Source organism: Centruroides sculpturatus, unplaced genomic scaffold (assembly GCF_000671375.1).
Source record: "Centruroides sculpturatus isolate CEXI.00-Female unplaced genomic scaffold, Cexi_2.0 scaffold125, whole genome shotgun sequence".
Lineage (NCBI taxonomy): Eukaryota > Metazoa > Arthropoda > Arachnida > Scorpiones > Buthidae > Centruroides > Centruroides sculpturatus.
The window spans coordinates 471,024-495,259 of NW_019384337.1; the positions used below are offsets into that span (position 1 = coordinate 471,024).

The 24,236-nt window shown below is 26.8% G+C and overlaps 1 protein-coding gene across 9 annotated transcripts in view; it reads right to left on the reverse strand.

Annotated features, from left to right (window-relative positions):
- The window catches only part of LOC111632500 (tyrosine-protein phosphatase Lar-like), a 395,822-nt gene that overhangs the window by 231,078 nt on the left and 140,508 nt on the right, over window positions 1–24,236 (reverse strand). For 8 of the 9 annotated variants that reach the window (XM_023377009.1, XM_023376993.1, XM_023376968.1 and 5 more), the window contains one exon: window positions 7,168–7,403. The exons of the other annotated variant lie outside the window; for it this stretch is intronic. The gene's annotated coding sequence lies outside the window, so the exon portion shown is untranslated. The remainder of the gene's footprint in view (window positions 1–7,167; window positions 7,404–24,236) is intronic. 9 annotated transcript variants of the gene reach the window in all.

The following is a 24,236-nucleotide window of genomic DNA, read 5'->3' on the forward strand; positions in this document are numbered from 1 at the left end:
AGTTTTTAATCAGAGAATGTATTTAATTTTGAATTTTTATTAATAAATATAATAAATTAAAAATTACAAAGAATTTTCATTAAAAAAATACTTTTTTTTAGCATTTATTATTATTTTTTCTCTTTCTCTCTCTCCGAAAATAATTAAAATATTAATTCAACTCAATGTATTATAATTATTATAAATTAAATAATTTTATATAAATGTTTGTAGTCAAGCAAAAACCCTTTAAATTCTTGAATATAGTCCAGTAATAAGTATACATTAGGCGCGTGCCTAGGGCCTCGTCGTCTCGAAGGGCCTCAAAAATTACATTTTAAGAAATAAATAAACATGTAAAAAAGTATATTTTATTAAAAAAAACTTATTATTTAAGGATTTTATTGTCTTTTTAATATGAAAAAATACTTTTACATAAAGGGCCTTATTACAACAAAATTGCATCTAGGGCCTCAAAGGAATACAATCAGCTACTGATAAAGTCCAAATATAGAAATTATATAACGTTTTCATGTAATTTTCGTGGCAATTTTATTATTTTGAACTCATTAATCGTGTTAAAATACAGTTAATATAGTTAAATAAACTTGTCGAAGCTTAATGATGCTGAATTTATAAAAATTTAAATGGAAATAACTATAATAGTTTCGTCTAAATGCTTAAATGGATAAACAAACAGAGTTTAAATTATTAACTAAAAGAAAATAAACAGGCTATAAGTCACTTTAAAGTAATTTATACGTGATGTCCAATGTCTATCAATTTTAAAACTTATTAAATTAAAATATCTGTAAGCTTTAATGCTAAAGAATTTCTTAATCTAAGCCATTAAAAATAAATTCTAAACTTCATATCATCATTTATCAATTAAATCTATTTATTTTTCGATTGCTTCAAGGTAATTTTAATCATTATTCATATACAGATTATATTAAAATGTTCGTGATTTAAATCGTAACTTGTTTATTTATTTAAAAATTAAAATAATGTATAAGTTTTATATAATAATATGCATTTATATGAGAAGTAGTGTAACCAGGGAAGGGCCTCTTTATTTTTATATATAAATATTTGATTTATTTCCTTTATTTAAGTGTAGTATATCCATAGAGGGTGAATGTAGATTTGCACGTTTACTCTGCTTTGTACGAATTTAAACTGAATTCTTTAAAACTCAGTATAAAGAATTATACATTTAATATAAACTAATGGGTAATTACAATAAAACAATCACATAAATAAATAACCCTTTTATTGAGTTTTAACCCCGGATTCAATATACAATAGAGTTTAATGGGCTGTAAATCTTATCAATAATCTCTGTTGGTGGGCTTCACGGCTTCACAACACCGTACACTGTGAAACCTTATAATATGTAGAACAAGGAGACGATTGTACAGATGTAATCGTTCTCTTTATAATTAATGGAATATTTTATTTTATTTTCAGTTATTTCTACTTTAAAAATAGCATTAGATACTACTAAAGTGGAAAATATTTGCATAATAAACAGCTAAAAACACTATTGCTCTATGTAAGACGATACACCTCTCGAGAAACTTTTATTTTTTTTTTTATATATTAAAATTTTTATTACAAATTTCCTGTTTGTTGATTACAAGGTCGAGATGTGTAATTAAAATCATTGTAGTTAAGTACATTTTAATATAAATAAACTAATTAAATTATATAATAATCTAAAGTTAAAAANCTTGGCACATTTCCACAAGCATATGGCAACCATGTGGTTAATATATCGAATCAGGTTCCTCCTCAGGACTATCCGATGTCTACCGCAAAGAATGTTTACCAAAAAAAAAAAAGGAAAAAATACCCCCCTCTCCATTCTTGAAAATCGAGATAGACAAGTTTCAAATTTATACCAAACAATATATCTATTATATATTTATGTTAATAAGCTTTAAATTATATCAAACTACAGTCAATTACATTTTACGAAGTTGACCAAATAATTCAACATGAAAAATATAAGTATCGAACGTAAGGAATTTTAGATAAATGTGTGACAGTCAGACCTACTAAACTTCAACACTAAGTCAACGTATGTTTGTAAAGTTGACTGACATCTAAAGACAAGTCTATTGTTCCCACTTGTTCGACCTTAGGGCATCGAAAAGAAAGGAAAAATATATATATATACTTCATAGTGCTGAGTGCACAAAAACAGGACGAACTTTCATCTCAAGGACGAAAATTGCTTGGTTAAGTGAACAACTAAAATCTCCCGGAGCGAATATGNCTCATTAATCACGAAGAAGAAACTTTATCATATTTATAAGTGATAAATAACTAATATACGTTTGAAAAAAACTTACGCAATTTGAATTATTATTAAGCTCAAATGATATTAGTCATCGTGTAAGATAGAGAAGATAACAGCTGCATTATACATATACACATCACCTGATTCTTCTTTTTTTTTCTAATAATTAATCAAATAATATGTTTTGATTCTAACTAATTTAACTTTTTCTCACTTTATTATACTTTTTCTCTTATTTATTTATTCATATCGAATGTAAAATATACAATTTAAATATGGCAGCAGATTATATCTTTAAAAAATATTGCATAAGGGAATATTAACAAAGATGAATAGAGTAAAATATATATATATATCGAATAAACTGTAACTTAAAACATATCAGAAGTGCTTAACATAGACGTGTAATTCAAACCCAATGGCATTGACTTACGAGACAGCTCAGAGTTGAGTGACAGACATTCCACAGTCGTGCAAGATTTATTTAGTGTGCTTGAATAATACAGAAAAAGTAACCGAACGATTGAAACGATCGAGAGATTCCTTTTTAGAATTTGAAGCGAAACGACAATCCAAATTTGGAATTTTGTTTATATAGTTCGATACTTTTATTTCAATCATTTAAACAAGAGATGAATTTCAATCGAGTGTTTGACTGATAGAATATGCATGGTAAGAATCAAAAAAGCGGGACATCAAGATGACTGAAAGATATGTAAGATACAAAAGACTCTTGGCGACAACACGACGCTTTAATGGACATTTATATCAACACAACTATAAATATTAAACTCAATCGATCCTTCTTCTTCTTCTTCTTTCTAAAACTTATATAACTCTTTCTGTTATAAAACCTAATCGCCGTAATTAATATAAAATATCCTATTTCAAGGACGTAGATGTAGATTTTTTCAAGTGTATAATAAATACATTTTTATATAACAGTTATAATTTAATTATAAGATGTATGCTATAAGCTACGTTATAAGCTATGTTATATATCTTTAATTCGTGTTATATATGTACTGTTAAATATTCATGCTACGACAGTTGATTTTTAAGAAGTGTTTACAAATGTCCTTCATACGGTGCTTTGTTATTAATTCTACAGAGATTTTCCTACTTATTTTGTTTATGATAAAATCTAATATTTTAAAATTATAGTTATAAATTAAGTTTTAAAGCAAATACCGTTATATATATATTTGCGAATTACATAAAAACGTAGTACTAGGTGATATATTTAACGACGTTTACTTAGTTGATTACTATATTTCGGTGGATATAAACAAAATCTATTGGAAGGAGGATCTGTAAAAGAAGAAACAATCGAAATCCTACCGCTAGTCCTATTAGCAGCTGGTATTATCTTTATCTCTTATAAAAATTGATCAAGTTAAGCTTCCTAGAAAGCCGATCAAAACAACGAATAATGATAAGAAGGAGTAGCATCATCATCATCATCATCCAGGATACAAATTTTAGGAAAGAAAAGAAAAAAAAAAAAAAGTAACTTTTCCTATTGATTAGATTGTAATAAATTAATAGATTCAAGCTAGAAAGACGAATCGTTTTGGAAAACAATAAAAGAAACGATGCCATTAAAATAAATTGTCTTTAATTCTTTAACGGTAACTTAAAACAATAGATTAAAAAAAAAAAAGTTGGAAGAGGATTTAAATAAAACGTGATGCAACAATTACTTGATAGGCAATGAAATAAAATTTTTCATTCGTGACGTGAGTGATTTGTTTTCTACAACGATTAAACAAGCATCGATCACGTAATACAAATCTTAAAATTAATTCGATCTTTTAATATATCATTTGTATATATATATATAACGTGCTGCATGATTAAATTCTCTTCGTCAACAAAGGAATTTAAGATTATAATTAAATACGTATGACCGTTGTTTTTTTGATCAGTGAATATTTTAGAACTGTTTTCTTATCGGCACTTAAAAAAAATTCCAAGAATCTCGTTTATCACCATTATATTTAAAATTCTATTAGAGAGAGAGAGGAAAGGGAGGAAAAATAATAAAAAAAAAAAACAGTTAAGACATTCTTCTCTCGTTACACCGACAATTGGACCGTATAAAATATGCACATACATAAATTTAAAACAATTAAAATACATAATTAAATATTATATATTTGAATTATAATTTGATAAAATCAGAGAATAATCGAACTCTATTCGTCCTTGTACTTTGCTCTTTCTAAAGTTAAAGGTAATCTAACACCTGTTTACGAGTTCCAATCACGAAAGGGCAATAAAACATATTCAGAGGTCAAATATCGATATTAAAAATTACAAATGTTTTATTCGTTAAAAAATTGAATTTTAAATATTTTAAAGTCGTATAGAATATATATATATATATATATATAGGTCGAGGTAGTTTAATTCATGAATTAACTACGTGAAAAGATTGAAATAAAAGACATTGTTATAAAGGGGACGTTATTCAATTGTTTTTCCTATTATTACTCGAGTAATAAAAACACCAAAGATTACTGTTGGCTGCTTGATACTTCCATAAACACTTGGCACATTTCCACAAGCATATGGCAACCATGTGGTTAATATATCGAATCAGGTTCCTCCTCAGGACTATCCGATGTCTACCGCAAAGAATGTTTACAAAAAAAAAAAGGAAAAAATACCCCCCTCTCCATTCTTGAAAATCGAGATAGACAAGTTTCAAATTTATACCAAACAATATATCTATTATATATTTATGTTAATAAGCTTTAAATTATATCAAACTACAGTCAATTACATTTTACGAATGGTCAAGAATAATANTGAAGAATTCTTTAAATGTCCTCTGTTCTTTGTGTATTTGGATATGTTTTGAGAAATGATGTTAGAAGTTCGTGAGGTCGGAAAGATATTTTAGAAACTATATCCGTGTCCTGGAATACACAAAATATAAATGCAAATTTAGATATTTCTAAGCATTTTTTGGTATTTTATAAGATATTATAGTCAAATTTTGCTTGATAATTCTTGAGAAGTTGAAGTGACATTTTCAGATTAAAGTGAATACACGTCAGATAGATAACATTTATTATAGGAGGAAGAAGAAAAAGAAGAAGAAGAAGAAGAAAAAACATCTTTCTTTGTTGAGAATGCTTTTATATCCATTGTATTCGGGCGAATAATCTTGAGATATATTCACGTAGATTCGCGTAAGGAGAATACTGTTATGGAGTCTATTTTGAATCTAAAGATACAGTACTGTACTGTACATACGTTTTGTTTATACAGAGAATACTTTTACGACAAATTGACATTCATTATTACGCTTTCTCTTAAGAAAACACGTAATAGTAGTGCCAAAACTTTTCAATTGTTGAGTAAGTCTTAGGTAGGTGGGTTATAAAAACAGTATTTTATCTATGGAAGTAGGTCTATTTCTATTATGTTTAAAGGGTGTTCGAGTGGAGGATTTGACTCGGGAGTTTTAGTATTATTTAGACAAAATGTAGAGATATAAATTCCCATTGAAGTTCGCCTGTATGTCTTCCTGTCTTTCTTTCTTTACGTGTTAAATAAATGAAAGTCGAGATCAGATATGATAAGACACTACTAATTTGAGATCGAGAGCATATATTTTAAATTAAATAAATTTTTGCTGGTTAAATATAACTCCGAGCATCATAAAGCATTAATTTAAGGCGTATCATAATTAATCGATATATAAAGTTAATAAGAAACTTAGAAAAAAAAAACCATTTTTAGTTACGTTTAATATGATTCACTGGAGCGAAGAACGTGTCAAAATGATTTTTATTTCTTGCGAAAGTCCAATTATTCAACTAATTAATGATTTTAGTTTATCGTTATTATTATTATTATTTTTTAAAAAAATAATTATATAAGTTACCGAATTTATTATAAATATAATAATAATAATAGACCTATACATTCGATAATACTCGGGAGTATACCTTTATACAGGGCCACAAATATAGATTAATGGTTATGCCAGGATAGTTTAGANCGAAATGTTGATTTTAATAGAGAGAGAGAGAGAGAGAGAGAGAGAGAGAGAGAGAGAGAGGACAGTTTAGAAAAATGTTATGTAAAAAATAATTGGAAATTTAATAGACAATGTAATTCAAAAGTAGATAAAAAGAGTGAAATTAAACGAAGGAATGTTTGTAGAATATCTAAAGAGTAAATGAACAATAACAGTAGATATAGCCCGAAGACACGTGACCCGGGGTCAATGCCACCGGAGAAAAAACCCTCAAATATTTACTATAGAATTTTCTCCCATTTTAGACACCTCTTTTATAGAAATTCATTCGTTTAAAATTTCATTACGGGTTGCGATTTTATTTTTAAAAACCCATATTTATTTATGTATAAGGATCCACGCACGAATCTTATTCCCAAAAAGGAAGAAACGATCGAAAAATTTACAAATGTTTTTATTACTTTCACCAGACAAACGTGTTAGAAAAGACATTAACTGTAATAACGAATCATAAATTTAAAGAAGAGAGTAAATAAAAATGTTCAGTCAAAACGTGTGAAGAGAGAGAGAGAGAGAGAAGAATTTTGGCATCTATCCCGATGACATCATCCGGAGCCGGCTATGACGTCACAGACAACCAGACCACGCCCTCCTGTTTACGTATCGTAAATACCACCTCTACGCATATCCATCTGCTCCGGGCCGGTGTTAAGGGTTATAAAAAAGAAAAATAATAAAAAAAGGACCGATTTGACTGTCCCAAAAAAAGCATTGACTTTAGGGAAGAAGCGGCCATTTTTCTCTACTCGAAAGTCGGAAAATCTCGGCTATCGATAGTCTTTTACTTCATACATTTAAGCCTAATGATAACTTAAGATAGGACACTCACCTCTCTTCTCCAAAGAGTATTGTCTGCCTTTTTTTTAAAAAAAAGTAGTCTTTAATTTTATTTCCGTCCGGCAGATGTCGTTTGCAATGGTGCCCTTAAAAATATCCAAGGGAGAGAGAGAGAGTTATAAGTGATGTCACAATCCTCCACCACGCTACACACACAACTGAGACCGATATGGCGGTGGTTCTCTGTGTATTCTGCTACAGCATCTATCCCTTTCGCCACACTGCCATCTGGTGGAAAGAAACACAAGTATTCTAATCCCATATTTTCTTATTATAATACATAAAATAATTATATAATTCTTTTAAAAATTTATATAAATAAAGAAAATATATATATTTAAAAATTTTTTAAATATTTTGAAGAATTCTTTAAATGTCCTCTGTTCTTTGTGTATTTGGATATGTTTTGAGAAATGATGTTAGAAGTTCGTGAGGTCGGAAAGATATTTTAGAAACTATATCCGTGTCCTGGAATACACAAAATATAAATGCAAATTTAGATATTTCTAAGCATTTTTTGGTATTTTATAAGATATTATAGTCAAATTTTGCTTGATAATTCTTGAGAAGTTGAAGTGACATTTTCAGATTAAAGTGAATACACGTCAGATAGATAACATTTATTATAGGAGGAAGAAGAAAAAGAAGAAGAAGAAGAAGAAAAAACATCTTTCTTTGTTGAGAATGCTTTTATATCCATTGTATTCGGGCGAATAATCTTGAGATATATTCACGTAGATTCGCGTAAGGAGAATACTGTTATGGAGTCTATTTTGAATCTAAAGATACAGTACTGTACTGTACATACGTTTTGTTTATACAGAGAATACTTTTACGACAAATTGACATTCATTATTACGCTTTCTCTTAAGAAAACACGTAATAGTAGTGCCAAAACTTTTCAATTGTTGAGTAAGTCTTAGGTAGGTGGGTTATAAAAACAGTATTTTATCTATGGAAGTAGGTCTATTTCTATTATGTTTAAAGGGTGTTCGAGTGGAGGATTTGACTCGGGAGTTTTAGTATTATTTAGACAAAATGTAGAGATATAAATTCCCATTGAAGTTCGCCTGTATGTCTTCCTGTCTTTCTTTCTTTACGTGTTAAATAAATGAAAGTCGAGATCAGATATGATAAGACACTACTAATTTGAGATCGAGAGCATATATTTTAAATTAAATAAATTTTTGCTGGTTAAATATAACTCCGAGCATCATAAAGCATTAATTTAAGGCGTATCATAATTAATCGATATATAAAGTTAATAAGAAACTTAGAAAAAAAAAACCATTTTTAGTTACGTTTAATATGATTCACTGGAGCGAAGAACGTGTCAAAATGATTTTTATTTCTTGCGAAAGTCCAATTATTCAACTAATTAATGATTTTAGTTTATCGTTATTATTATTATTATTTTTTAAAAAAATAATTATATAAGTTACCGAATTTATTATAAATATAATAATAATAATAGACCTATACATTCGATAATACTCGAGAGTATACCTTTATACAGGGCCACAAATATAGATTAATGGTTATGCCAGGATAGTTTAGAACCTTATTACAAAGCATTTAATATTCTCTCGTTTTATTAATTATAATTATACGCAATAATTTTAAGAGTAACTGTATAAGGATAATTTAGAAGTGGCAATTTTAATTGAATATTAATTAATTACATATTTAAAATTAATGAATTAAATCACCTATTTGTACTTTCTCTCATAATTCAAATGGATTCATGGTAGAATAATTTCGTACTAATTTTTCTTAAGGTGAGTTAGTGTCATCGTATACTTAATTTGATATCGAATGCCTACTTTTTAAAAATATTTTTAGATTTAAATTACAAGTAGAATTCTTGTTCTCGAAAGAATAATTTACTATAAAATTTGTATTCACTTCGTTGTTGGAGAGAGATGAGGAGGAATAAAAGATAATGGAATGTATTAAGTTGTAAACATAGTTACAACACACTAGAACACTATATAAGACTAGTCTAATGTAAAAGATGTAGAGATTAACGTGATGAAGTAACATATCACGTGTTATCTTCAGCACATAGCTAAGTTAAATTCGTTCTTACTTATGTTTTACTGTAAAAATTTTAATGAAAATTTATTAAAATATATATTTTTTCTCATTTAAATTTTTTCGTAACACGCTGTATGTATATTTTTAAATTCATTTCGTCATTTCTCCAAGGTAATTAAAAAAGAAATGAGATTTTTTTTAAAAAAAAAAGTTAATTCTCACATAATAAATACTTTTATTTCTTCATTACTATTAAAGTTTAATTTTTCATTACAAAAATAGAATTTAATTTCGTGAGGTTATTAAATAATAATAATAATAATATAAAATATTTAAATATTGATAAAATTATATAATGTAAAAGTCGTAGTATATACATAATAAAAATTATTAATGATAATATAATTTTTATTCTAGTGATGCGTGATGCACTATATTAATTACAATTAATTATTTAAAATACACTTAACAATACAATTTCCTTAAATTGGTCGTGTTTCATTTTAAAAAATTCATAAGAAAGCTTAGATTAATTTTTGTAAAATTAGATATTTTTCGCTCCTCTTGAACGATATTACTAAAATAAAAGTCAATTAGTCTTTGTTATAGTTGTTAGAATTGGAGTTTCTGTATTTTATTACAGAACAGAGACAAAACGACGAAAGCTCTTAGTCGAGAAGTAAGAAGTTTTCTTTTATTTTTTTATTTTTACTGCCGCAAATTGGAAATTGTTTCATTAACTACGTCTATTGCCAAATTAATGAAGTCTTCCTTCTTCAAATTAAAATTGTTATAGAAAGTATATATTTTTAGAGATTTTTTTAACTGGAAAATGTTATTTTATAGTTTATTATCCATTCATTTTTCATATTGAAACTGTTCGATAGATGAAACAATAAATAATTTTAATATACAGTCGACCTCCCCTATAACACTGTTGATTATTCCGTTTTATATGAATTCCATGTTGTACGAGTCACTTAGATTTTACAAATATGTGAACCGTTCACAGTTCGGCACACGTATTTGTAAAATTTAACTGACTCGTACAACATGGAATTCATATAAAACGGAATAATCAACAGTGTTATAGGGTGGGTCGACTGTATATTCTCCACGAACATGGGCATCTGCAGAAAATTTTTCAGCTTGGAGACGAGTAAATTTTTATTTAACGAGTTTTTGGGGGGGGTTAGATTATTATAATACAGAATTACATCAATACAGAAAGACAGAAAGACACGTAACATGGTCGAGAGTGTAGGGTTACTTATTACAATTACTGTTACGATTTTAATTTGTGGGGGAAATTACTCCGTTTGCTACCCTCTGCGGACGTCCATGTCCACGAATTAATATTATAATAATTATTTTAGTATCGTTAAAGTTTATTTTGAAAGTAACTTCATTTAGAGTGATCGAGTATCATTTTTCTAATATTTATGTGATGCATACTTTCCTCAATTAATGACACGATTTTTAAATATCTTAATTAACTTTCACCAGGGATCATTCTTTACGCTTTTAATTCATTAATCAACGAAAAATTAATAAAAAAAAGGTAAATTATTATACATCAAATTGCTTATAACAACAATTATTATCATTCAAAATTTTAAGAATAAATCAATTTAAAGCTATCAAATTAAGGACATATATCAATTTAACTTATATCCATATATAAATTAAACTGACAGGATTAAAATATACTAAATAACTATAGTTTAGATTAATAATAAGGGGCTCGAATGCGAATTTTCTTAATAAAATATCAAGCTTTAATTTCTTAATTAAATTTTCTTGCCATTTAAAGATTCATTATAAAACCCAATTAAGAATTCCTATTAAATAACTCTATTATTAAGAACAAGAAACTTATTAAATATTCAAATCATTTAATGTATTTAAGGGATGGGCAATTGTTATAAAGAATGCTTTTAACTCTACATAAAATTGGAATCATATATTTTGAAATTTATGTTATAGAATAAAAATTTCTTTTATATTTAATACAGAATTAATATTATTAAAATTGATTTTAATAATAGGCGTAGATTATAAGAAATTTAATACGAAAAATCTCTAATTCTACAGATTATATATGAATGAAACGTTTTATGATTAATTTAACCAAATTATCTATTTAATATTTCATTGAAAATTGAAAGAAAAATATCAATTTTTTTTCCCTCCATTTTAATTTCAAATTGCTTTGAATGAGTCTGTTCATGTTATAATTTAGTAAAGAAACTTTATCTCGTTTTACATAACTCTTTGGTATTCTATCAACTGTAGAAGAATTTACTGGAGTGTATATAATAAACTGTATTTTAATAGGGAATTTCTCTCGAAAAAGATAACAAAGTTGTTATAACAGTGTTAATTAAATTCTTTGTTGTTAAACAACAAATACTAAATCATTTGATATGCGGTCTAAAGAACAAAAGGGTTTAGAAACAATGACTTTGCAAGATAAGAATTTGTGAAAAATCCATTTAAGAAAACAAATTAAATTTTTTTTTCTATACTAAATTTCGTCTCATTGTGTAATAAAATCTTAATAACACTTAAGCTATTTAATAAATTTAATAATAATAATAAAAAACTTTTAGATTGCTTGCCAATTTACTTATTGCATAAGCATCGACGAACTATATATTTTTACTATATTAATATTTACGTGTATATATATATATATATATAGGCTTATAGATTTATAAAAACGAGCAAAAAAATCTTATCTTATTGCTATTTTATGAAAGTTTTAACATGTTTTATATACAAAAAAAGAGAATAAATGAGACTAAAGTGAGCTGAACTCAATAATTAGCCATAAAAAAAAAGGAACTTTTTAGGATTTTGGAGATTAAAATCGCATAACCACGTTAATGATTAGCTTATTTAAAATATTTTTAATGTTATATATACATTATATAACACCTTTTAATATAAGATAAACTGTAAATAACGAATTTAAATATCCTATGAAATATTTATCATATAGAATCTTCTCTCTATTGTAACTATTTAGAAAGGAACAATGAGTTTTTCAGACGAAATTATTTTTGAAAAAAAAAAATGAAGTTTAATTTGCTATTAAGTGTTCAAAACAAGCAAACGTTTGCTGACATTGAAAGGTACACTTTCATTTTAATTCTTTTCTAGCCTTAAGGAAACAAACAGTCCGTAAAATCCGACTGACTAATATAGAAAGTTCAAAGAAAAGTGTTTACTTAAAAAGCTGCAACGTGTAGAATGAGAGAAAGAAAAAAAAAAAAAAAAAAAAACAAAAAGACTGTATAAGATTACATCTTGTCAATGCGAATATAGGGGAGATCGGGGCAACTTCGGCATGCGGGGCAAGTTTGTCAAGCGCTTTTTTTAAAAAACAAATTAAAAAAAAACTTTCATTATAGGTTAGGCAGTTGAGTTTCATTGGTGGCTTGTTGAGAGTAGTGTTTTTATTGTTCTCCAACAAGCGTAGTTGAATTATCAAGCAAATTTTCATTTTCGTTGAATTCCATATAATATTTTTATCCCATTTATATTGAATTGGCAGGTTTTATTATAATTCCATGATAACGAAAGTTACTTTTCCTGTTAGAAGGATGTAACTTCAACTTATTCACGTGGCCAGATCGTGGCTTGGCATTCTGTTCTCAGGGTTGTACTTAATGTTTCGAAATCATGACTAGCGGGGTAAGATCGGCAACATAAAGCCACATTAGAAGCAAAGGATAAAAATCAAACAGATGATAAATGAAAACATGTTTGCATTTGTTATTCATGTATATATGTCTTTGAACTTGCATTTCGTTGTAATAATATTAAATGGGTGTTGGATTTGTATTTCTTTGTTTTAAAAGTGAATTCCAACTTATACATTGTTAATAACATAATTTTATATACGTGCCTATCTTGCCCCATTACTGTTGCCCCTATACCAGGGGCAACTTTAATAAAAATAATTAAAATAATTACAACTTTACAAAAAGAGAGAAGTTGCCGATCTTGCCCCTATACCCGGGGCAACTTCGTCAATTTCTCTCTTCTTGTAAAGTTGTAATTATTTTAATTATTTTTATGTCCAAACTGATTTTAACCAGATGTATAGTAAGGTAACATTCCAATAGACAATATGCAAAAGGTTTTTTTCAGTTTACAGCAGTATTTATTACACAAAATTTAAGTAAAGCTTAACATTCCGATCTTGCCCCGATCTCCCCTACATTACTTTTATTCTAACTAAAATAGAATATTATCAAATATATACGATTTTGGTCCTATTTAATTCAACGAATAAGTCTTAAAAATGCTTCCTTTCGGTGTAAAAAAAAAGTTAGATGCATTCGTGTTGTATAATGCACATTTTAAAGTCAATTCTTACAGTTTTTCTTATGAGAAAATACAATAATGACGTACACTATTCGTAGAAAACGAATACAGCTTAAGTGATGATAGAAGTAAGACTATTATAAACATTCGTTTGCATATAATTTTATAGTGACTATTAGGTTATTATTAGAAATATTTAATCATACAATGTTACGTGCCTTTTTTCTCATTGGACTATTTTGATTTTATGTTTGTCAGTATCCATTCTGATGCGGGTATTCTCGCGTGATTTTATCCATTTTTGCATCTTCTTTCGTTTACGTTAAATTTTCTGTTTATCGTTTCACTCTTCAGCTTATATACTAAATAACTCGATGCATAATAAACACGTTTCAAAGCTAAAATATCAAATATCCTTTTAAAATTCTCCACAAAACTGTTTAAATTTATATTATCAATATAATAATGTAAACACGTCTTACTTAATAATTTATTTACAGTTATCTTGAGTTTTCTTTTTTTTTTTAAATTTAAACTAAAAGAAATTATATTTCGAGTCAAAGTTTATGAATATCTCACCGGAATATTTTACATTTGAGGCACGAATTCGCAAAGTAATAGCTCTTTATGCATGACACTATAAAGTAGTCATGTGATAGGCATAAATTAGTAAGGAATATTCAGCCATTTTAGGCCAAGTTATGGCAAAAACCTTCTATCACAATGTTTCTGATGCGTTAAGTAGGAAGAGAAAAAAAAAAGATAAGTGAATTGGAACGCTTTTAGTGTGCTAATAGCTTACTCAAATGCATCACACGATGATAATGTCTTCATTCTGTTACGTTATATTTTATATATTAAACCGAGCGTGACTACTTAGCTCTAAAAAAAAAAACAGCGTTTATATTTATAATTTAACATGTTTATGATTCTCGTATTGTTATCATAAAACAAATAAAAAGATTGTATATTGAATCACAAATACAGTATTAAAGTATAAATTATGTAATGAAATGCTTTACAAAATAAAAAGTCCAAAATCGAGTTTGCTTAACTTTTCTGGCTATATGGAAAAGAAAAGCTTAATTTTAAAGGGTAGGAATGGGTTTTATAAAAAAATTGTAAATGCTAATAAAGTGTAAAATTGTCATTGTATCCGACCCTACTCGAGACATGACACATGACCCCTCTCTATCTCACCACTCCTTAGACCTTGAACCACGAAAATTTAATAGCATCAATACCCCCAATACACGGACCTCCTTGCAAAATTTTAGAAATTTTCGACAAAAAGCACAAGAGTTATTAAGCTTCAAAGAGGGAGAACAAACTTGTGCCATACACAAATACGCTAACACCCATACATACACGAAAAAAAAACCCCGAATTTTTCTAGATGTTTCAAGGTCCCCTGAGTCCAAACTTTCCCTCTGTTATATATAACAGAGCCTGGAAGATAAAATCGTGCTTATAATTTAATATAGCATCTTGTAAAGCCTTCATACTTGTATAATTTTATCAGCAGTTACACTGCATTACACTGTAATATTATTACATGTTAACTGTTAAAATTAAATCAAAATTATATTGTACGAATAGAATATTTTTTTATTTGAAATAAGATAAAACTGATTAAATTGTTCTCGAATAAAATAAAGTTTATTGAAATTGTGCATCAATAGTTTTGAAATTGTAAGAATAGACGAATGCATTACTTCAATTGTTTATTGCTTTTGAAATGATCAAAGAAGAAGAAAGAATCTTTTCCAACTGAGCTTTTGTGGTATTCACCGACTGAATCAAAGCAACTAATCTATTACTTTGCAAGTAGTGGAAAATGAATGGCGAGAAGTACCCAACAACAGCAAACAACAATCAATATCAATACAAGCATTTGTTGAACTCTTCTGATCAGAAAAGGTGGCTTAGCTTGTTATCGATTAGTTGCAATTGGAGCCAGTATATATATAATGTTAATCTACTGTTATAAAGTATCGACTTAGACCTGACAAAATCGAATGAATTATACAAAAAAAAAAAAAATAAGTGTTTCATTTGAAAACCATAAAGCAGCACTAATGCTGGAGAAATCTGTAGGCCTAGATCAGGATGTTTCGACAGTAAAAAAGGAATGGAAGACCTAGTTCGTGGATGGAATTATGAATTAGAACAATTTCCAAGTTGCTAAAAACATCTCTAACAGAATTTGGCACTGAGCCATACATGAGGCCTTAAATAAGAATTTTATGTTTTAAATTCCAATTTTATTTTCTTCTATAGAGTTTTTTTTTTACTTTTATAAATAAACATATTTATATGCTCAAAGATGCGTGTATTTTTTTATGTAGAAAATTATTATCATATCTTCATTCCATATTTAATATAATAAAAATGTTAGCTTATAATAATACCACTTGTCGATTCTTTAATTTATGGTTGAGTTATCTGAAAGTAATGATTTATTCAACCGTAAATTTTGGTCAAATAACCTATTAAGAGATGAATTCCGAGTTGATTTTAATATAAATTCATTTATTTTTTTTTAAATATTTATTATCATTTAGAAATATAAATATTTAATTCTTATAATAAACTAATGAAAAATTATAAGTATTAATATAGAATTTATTAATAAATCTATAAAAGAAAAGATAAGTTTGATTTTTTTTTTTTAAGGAAATTGTAAGTCATTCTGAAAGGATGATGCATTTATCGTGTATTTATTTGAACTTTATCATCTTATTCTGTGAATATCAGTTCGGTCTTCAGACAGACAGACAGACAATGCAGTTTTCAATAAGATAACAATAACATTCATTGGATAAAGTAAGAGATGAATATTTCTATTCAGACAAATACTTTTAAGTCATAAGTTTCTACAGAGAATTTTTCCTAGAATAAAAGTTTTCTACAACATAAAAAGAGAAGGAAAAAAAATTAATTTCATAAATTAAACGTAAAAAAATTGAAGGTAGAATATCTAAAAAAAACACATTTAATATATAAAAATATATAAACTACAGTCGACCCCCCTGTAACACTGTTGATTATTCCGTTTTATATGAATTCCATGTTGTACGAGTCACTTAGATTTTACAAATACATAAGCCGTTCACAGCCGGCACACATATTTGTAAAATCTAAGTGACTCGTACAACATGGAATTCATATAAAACGGAATAATCAACAGTGTTATAGGGGGGTCGACTGTATTTCATTTTTTTTTATGTTTTTCTATTTAAATTCGCTAAATTATTTATTTATTTTTCGATTAAATATCTCATATATTTTAACTGTTTTATTACAACTATATCAATAAGAATTTAGTAATTTTATTTAAGAATTTTTTTTCTCTAGAATTTAGATAAGTATCGAATATCATATAAAACATTTTCTTCTGAATTCAACAAAGTTTTTTGATTTTTTCCCCCCTGTTATTGTCCAAGAAATCTGAGCAAACGTTTTATTCTATCAGGTTACTGTAATAAGTATAACAACATAAAGAAATTGCGAAGTAAACAGTCTCTCAGTTGATAGCAAAGGACATTTTATTAGGATATATAAATGTATTCGAACCTACAATAACGGATACCTCCCAATAGCGGGCATTTTTAGGAATTAAAAAAAAAAAAATACATACACGNGTTATATATTATTTAATAAATTATAATTGTTAACAATTGATCGAATCTCAAGAGATTAATTTAATGAGAATTATTATTCTATATATATTTATCCCGAAGATATTTAATTTGTATATAAGTAATGGCATTCGTATATAAATTAAGTGTATTTAGATACGTATACAAGGTAACATAATTGTTTAAATTATACAAAAATCAAATATAAACATTATTTTAATAATGATATCGGTAATTAAATATGTATTAAAGAAGATAATTATTAATTTTACTATATAAACTTGGAATGAAACTGTATTTAACACATTTCAATTTACTTTGGTGAAGATGAAAAACAAATTTCTTTAATTAAATTTATTTTAACCGTAACATTTAATTAGAAATAAGTAAGAGATTTCTGGTCTGAAACATGCCTATAGGCACTTTAAAAATGATACAAAGGAGATCTTTTTTTTTGTACAATACGTCGCCATGGTGACTAGCGACCTTGAAAGACGAGCGTGGATAGGAACATGATAGGGTAATGGAGCGAGGTCAAAGTTCGCGACCTAAGTGTCTTCGGTCTTTAAGTTAAAAAGACACTTGTCGTTTCGAAACTAGCAGTTAACGTGTCTCAAAGAATCAGCCTTAAATCTAATACCATCCCATCGGAGTTGAAAAAATAGAAGAATTATTTAAAAAAAAAAAAAATGTTCTGATTACTTTCACTCTCACACGCGTTTATTTGTCAAGCTGATAAATACGTTAATAATTGATGACTTTATGAATGAACATTGTCACGCGAAATTTATTTGTGTTACCATGGCGACCATTGACTAGAGAAATGTACTTTCTCATTGTAACCATAGCAATAAGTTGTCCATTACCGACACATGATAACATATCACCATGGCAACACAATATTTCGTCCACGTGATCTTTTAGTTACTATGACAGCAAGAAATCTATTTCGACTCACGTGATCTTTTGTCAGCCCATTTCATTCATGTGCACTTTGGTTGCTATGACAACACGCCTTATTTTTCTTCCATGTGATGAATGCCTTTGAATAACGTGTTTTTTTTTCTTCCTTCATACGCTGATTATTTTATCTTTTAATTCGAATAAATAATTTTTTTAATTATAAATTTTATTTTATAACTTTTCCACATATTTTTCTTTATTTTAATTAATTAATTAATTTTTTTTTTCAAATATAAAAATATAATTAATTTTTCTTTTATTTAGAGATGAAATTTTCAGTAAATATGATGCATTTATCGTATAGAAATCACAGAATTATTATTATTACCCTGTTTATTTTCGATTAATATAATTTGTAGAAAATTATATTCATCGAAAAATCCTTTATTATTAATTAAATTCGTAATTATTTAATAAAAATATCGATTGGAAATTTAAAAGAATAAACGAGAAAGCAATAATTAAATTGTTAGAATTATTCTATTAGAAACATTTAAATTGTTTCTGGAAGTTTAATTAATTTCTAAGGGAATTTAATTAATGAAACAAATATTTTCAGAAATATTTAAACCGTATGATATTAAAGGTTATGAAAATTTGTTATGTATAAAATAAACTACTTGCTTCGTTTAAAAATATCGATCGACATACAAATTTATAACAAATGAAACTATTGGAGAAGTATTTTATCGGATTCTCATAATCTCAGTTTGTTTTAGAAATTAGGTTAATGAGTAAGTAAAAATTAACTATTTAAGTTAATTAAATATAAAGAATATTTATGTCTGCATAAGTTATTTACGCTTATATCATTATTATATGTCAGAAATTTCCGTCTTTATAAGGTTAAAAATGTTACTTTTATCTCTAAGAAATTGAAGACAAGCTCTTCATTTCTCTCTCTTTTATTCTTACGATTTGAATTAATTAAAAGTAATACAAAAAAATTTCATAAAAACAAAGTTTAATATGTTTTTAAAGTAAAAACATTCATCATTTATTTCTCCTTTTTGTTAATTTAATGCAAACGAATCAATGAATAAGCTTATAAACATTAGACTAATCAGACTTATTGAGATATTCTAGATGATAAATTTACCAAATATAATGTAGATCATTCTTTACATTAGTTACATTTATGAATTATCATCGGTGGTGAGAATGATTACAATGGAGAGATAGCATTTTATATGGAGAGACAAAGTCTATTTTGGTTAGCTCTAATAAGCTCAAACCACAATTACTGAGAGAATGATGTTATCTTCTAGAAGACAGATAAACTTCATCAGTGATATATGGTACAACCTATTATTCCCAACCGAATTTCTGAGAGGATAAATGAAGGTGAAGCGTCTAATGTTAAATGGTAGAGTATGAGAGATCGAGTCACCTGTCATCTGTCAAGCAACGTGCTCGGTTTACCGATTCTACCTTTTAGTTTCATGCAGAACTGTCACTTCTTCCTCTTACATTTGACCAACTTTGACGGATTATTATATTCAAAATTTCAAAACTACTTTATTTATAGACTATACATTAATTGAGAAATAGTATTGGGTGCTAAAACATAATAATAGTATCGGTTGGATAGAATCTCGAAATATTAAAATTGAATGTCATCACAGACGTATCATTTATGGGCATTTGATCAGTTTAGAGAGAGGGAAATCGAAGCAGTTTTATAAATATGGAAGGCGATTTATATTCATAGACTAATGCAATTGTAATATGAAAAGTTTATTTTATAGAAGCATTAAAAAAAGACACGATTATTGAAGGAAGATCCATTATAAATTAAATCACCAAGACTAAAAGATTACGATCGTAATTTCGTGTCAGTTTTATACAATTTTACATGACTAGATACATCAAATAACTAACTCCGAACAATAATTTGTCAAGAATTGAAGTGAGAACAATTTTTTTTTTTATTTTAACGACCGACTTTTTCTACGAGAAATTTTTATATATATGAAAAATATTGAAAATATCAATTTTCAAATAATTTAAAAGATTATAAGTGATAGAAAAAAAATTATCTGGAATCTGTTTAGAAATTCCATTAATCATTCGACTGATGCCAATGACACAGGAATTGTGTTCCTGTATGATTAATGAAGCCATCTCTTCCCTAACACCATCATTAGTAAAGCAATATGGATTTACTCAATATACTAATTCTGTTTGTATTTAAATAGCGATTTTATTCGTTAATCTTATCTCTACATTAAAAAAAAAACAACTAAATTTCACTTAAGGAAATTAACGCTTTATCCTATAATAAGTATCCAAACTCGATACAGATAAACATTAATATCAACAAATATATTCTTATTTTTATTTGATACGTAATAAATCAACAGGAAAAAAAACAAGTTAATTCGTAAAAATAAAATATAAATGGAATTTTATTTAATATTTTTCTAGAATTTATTTGCAATGAAAAATTTTTTATTATTTATTATTATGATTATTTTTTTGAAAGGGAAGACAAGACAGAAGAAAATTATCCTAGGATTATCATTTGAAAATATGGATTGAGTACTAAGAATATTAAAGTTTCACCAAGTTATCTCGATTGATTTTATCATCACACTCCATCAAAGAGATGGAGCGCGATAAAAGAAACTGCATCTTAGAAAATTTAAAAATCGTTCTACAGTTTCTAAAATAATAAAGTTTCTCTTAATAAAATACCTTATATTTAAAAAATATATATATATATTTTTTCATTAAATCGATGAATTTAGCATAAAAGATAACCTTAAAGTGTTCTATAAACTCTTCTAAATTGAAAAGGTCAGCATCTCTCTCTCCTATTCTAAAGTCATAGCTGTTACACCGGATGGATACAAGAGTAAAATTTCTAAATTTATGCATTGACCATAACTTGAATTAACTTAAGCAGCTTATTAATTAAGAAAGAATTTATTTCGGGTCTCAATGGAACGATCATATTTAACAAAACTCGTAATCATGCTAGCAAACTAAATTTCATTTTTGTTCTTCGTCTAAGATATTTACATTAATACATATAAACTGTCATAATTGCCTTTACAAAAGATTAAAATGTCAAGCTCCATTTTAAAATTTCTATTGGGAATATAAATATAATATATTTTCTATAAAATTCGGATTTTCTCATTGTAGATATTTACAATTTATAACATAAATCTTTAAACCGAATCAATCGATCAAATTAATTCGTAAATCTAATTAATAACAATTAAATAGTTAACAATTAATGATAAACCCACAGACAACATTATATATAAAATAATTGAGTTATATTAATTAGGTTGTGCATTACTAAACGGAAATCCTTAATTAGTTAAATATCTAATTGGTTCAAGTCTTTTAAACATTTACATCTTTGTAAAATATGCACCTTATAAACATTAGACTAATCAGACTTATTGAGATATTCTAGATGATAAATTTACCAAATATAATGTAGATCATTCTTTACATTAGTTACATTTATGAATTATCATCGGTGGTGAGAATGATTACAATGGAGAGATAGCATTTTATATGGAGAGACAAAGTCTATTTTGGTTAGCTCTAATAAGCTCAAACCACAATTACTGAGAGAATGATGTTATCTTCTAGAAGACAGATAAACTTCATCAGTGATATATGGTACAACCTATTATTCCCAACCGAATTTCTGAGAGGATAAATGAAGGTGAAGCGTCTAATGTTAAATGGTAGAGTATGAGAGATCGAGTCACCTGTCATCTGTCAAGCAACGTGCTCGGTTTACCGATTCTACCTTTTAGTTTCATGCAGAACTGTCACTTCTTCCTCTTACATTTGACCAACTTTGACGGATTATTATATTCAAAATTTCAAAACTACTTTATTTATAGACTATACATTAATTGAGAAATAGTATTGGGTGCTAAAACATAATAATAGTATCGGTTGGATAGAATCTCGAAATATTAAAATTGAATGTCATCACAGACGTATCATTTATGGGCATTTGATCAGTTTAGAGAGAGGGAAATCGAAGCAGTTTTATAAATATGGAAGGCGATTTATATTCATAGACTAATGCAATTGTAATATGAAAAGTTTATTTTATAGAAGCATTAAAAAAAGACACGATTATTGAAGGAAGATCCATTATAAATTAAATCACCAAGACTAAAAGATTACGATCGTAATTTCGTGTCAGTTTTATACAATTTTACATGACTAGATACATCAAATAACTAACTCCGAACAATAATTTGTCAAGAATTGAAGTGAGAACAATTTTTTTTTTTATTTTAACGACCGACTTTTTCTACGAGAAATTTTTATATATATGAAAAATATTGAAAATATCAATTTTCAAATAATTTAAAAGATTATAAGTGATAGAAAAAAAATTATCTGGAATCTGTTTAGAAATTCCATTAATCATTCGACTGATGCCAATGACACAGGANCCCTATAACACTGTTGATTATTCTGTTTTATATGAATTCCATGTTGTACGAGTCACTTAGATTTTACAAATACGTGTGCCGGGCTGTGAATGGTACACGTATTTGTAAAATCTAAGTGACTCGTACAACATGGAATTCATATAAAACAGAATTATCAACAGTGTTATAGGGGGTCGACTTGTATATTCAGTATTTTAACTTTTATTTTCTCTGGTTTTTTAATCAATTAATTTTAAATAATTTTGGAATGATTGAGAAGGATTTCTAAAGAAATTTATTTAAAAAAAACCTTAGAAAAGAGATGGATTTTGAGAGCTATATCGTATGTTTAGTTATAGTATTAACTGTATGAGCTATAGCCTAGTGGAAATTCGTTATGTTTACTCTACCTGAGCATTAATGTTTAGATGTTATAAACATGCTTCAAGAAGGAGTTGAAAGGTGTTTTTTCACCCCCCAAAAAATAAACTACATATTGAGAAACTGAAGAGAATCTTTTCATATCCTTTCAAGAAAATTCACATTGATTAAAACAAAATTACAGTCTAATTAAACATAAACTTTATATAAAACTATTTAAAATAAGTTTTTAATTTAAAATAAATAAAATAACAATTAAATATTCGATATATTTATTAATAATATTCTAAAATGTCATACATTTTTAAAACACGTGAATAATTTAATGAATATACTTCAATACATTGACTACATAATTTTTTAATTATATTTGCATGTTTATGAAAGTAAATATAAACACACAAAAAAAAATACATATAAAAATTATGAATATATATGTATATATATTTGAAAAATAACATTATTTTCTATGAAAAATACTATATAATTTACATAAGAGAATAACGTAAAAGAAAGAGAATAACAAAGCATATACTGTCTTTCGTTTTCTTATAAACATCTAAATAAGAAAATAAAGAAAATAGCTAAAATATATTGCTAACATTTCTTTATAATATATTTATATATAATATATATATATAGAAAATAATACGAAGAAAATAACCTAAGCGGAAGATTCGAAACTTTATTCATATATTAAATTATAAAAGTAAAGATAATAAACAAGAAATAAATTGCAAAAGTTTTTCTTCTTTCAAAAACTGATAAGAAAAGAATGGTAATCACGAAATAAGTTTTTAAATTTCTCTTGTTATATTATAAAAGAAAATATAAAGTATAAGTAAAATAACAAAGAACAATTTTTGAAAAATGTATAGCCTATTCCATGTTAACTTAGCTTTAAAAATAAAAGAATACGTTATAAAAAAAATTAGTTAAATTAAATATATTTCTTCTATATTAAGTTAATGTTTTCTTTTTTAATCATAATACGGTAGGCCCTCGACTTAACGAATTTTCGGCATTAGCGAACACATTTCCCCTTCAATTAATCCATTAAATCGAGGGCCTACTGTATTTTAAATTTTCCTTTTTTAATAAATAAACACAGTCGACCCCTCCTATAACACTGTTGATAATTCCGTTTTATATGAATTCCATGTTGTACGAGTCACTTAGATTTTACAAATACGTGAACCGTTCACAGCCAGGCACACGTATTTGTAAAATCTAAGTGACTCGTACAACATGGAATTCATATAAAACGGAATTATCAACAGTGTTAT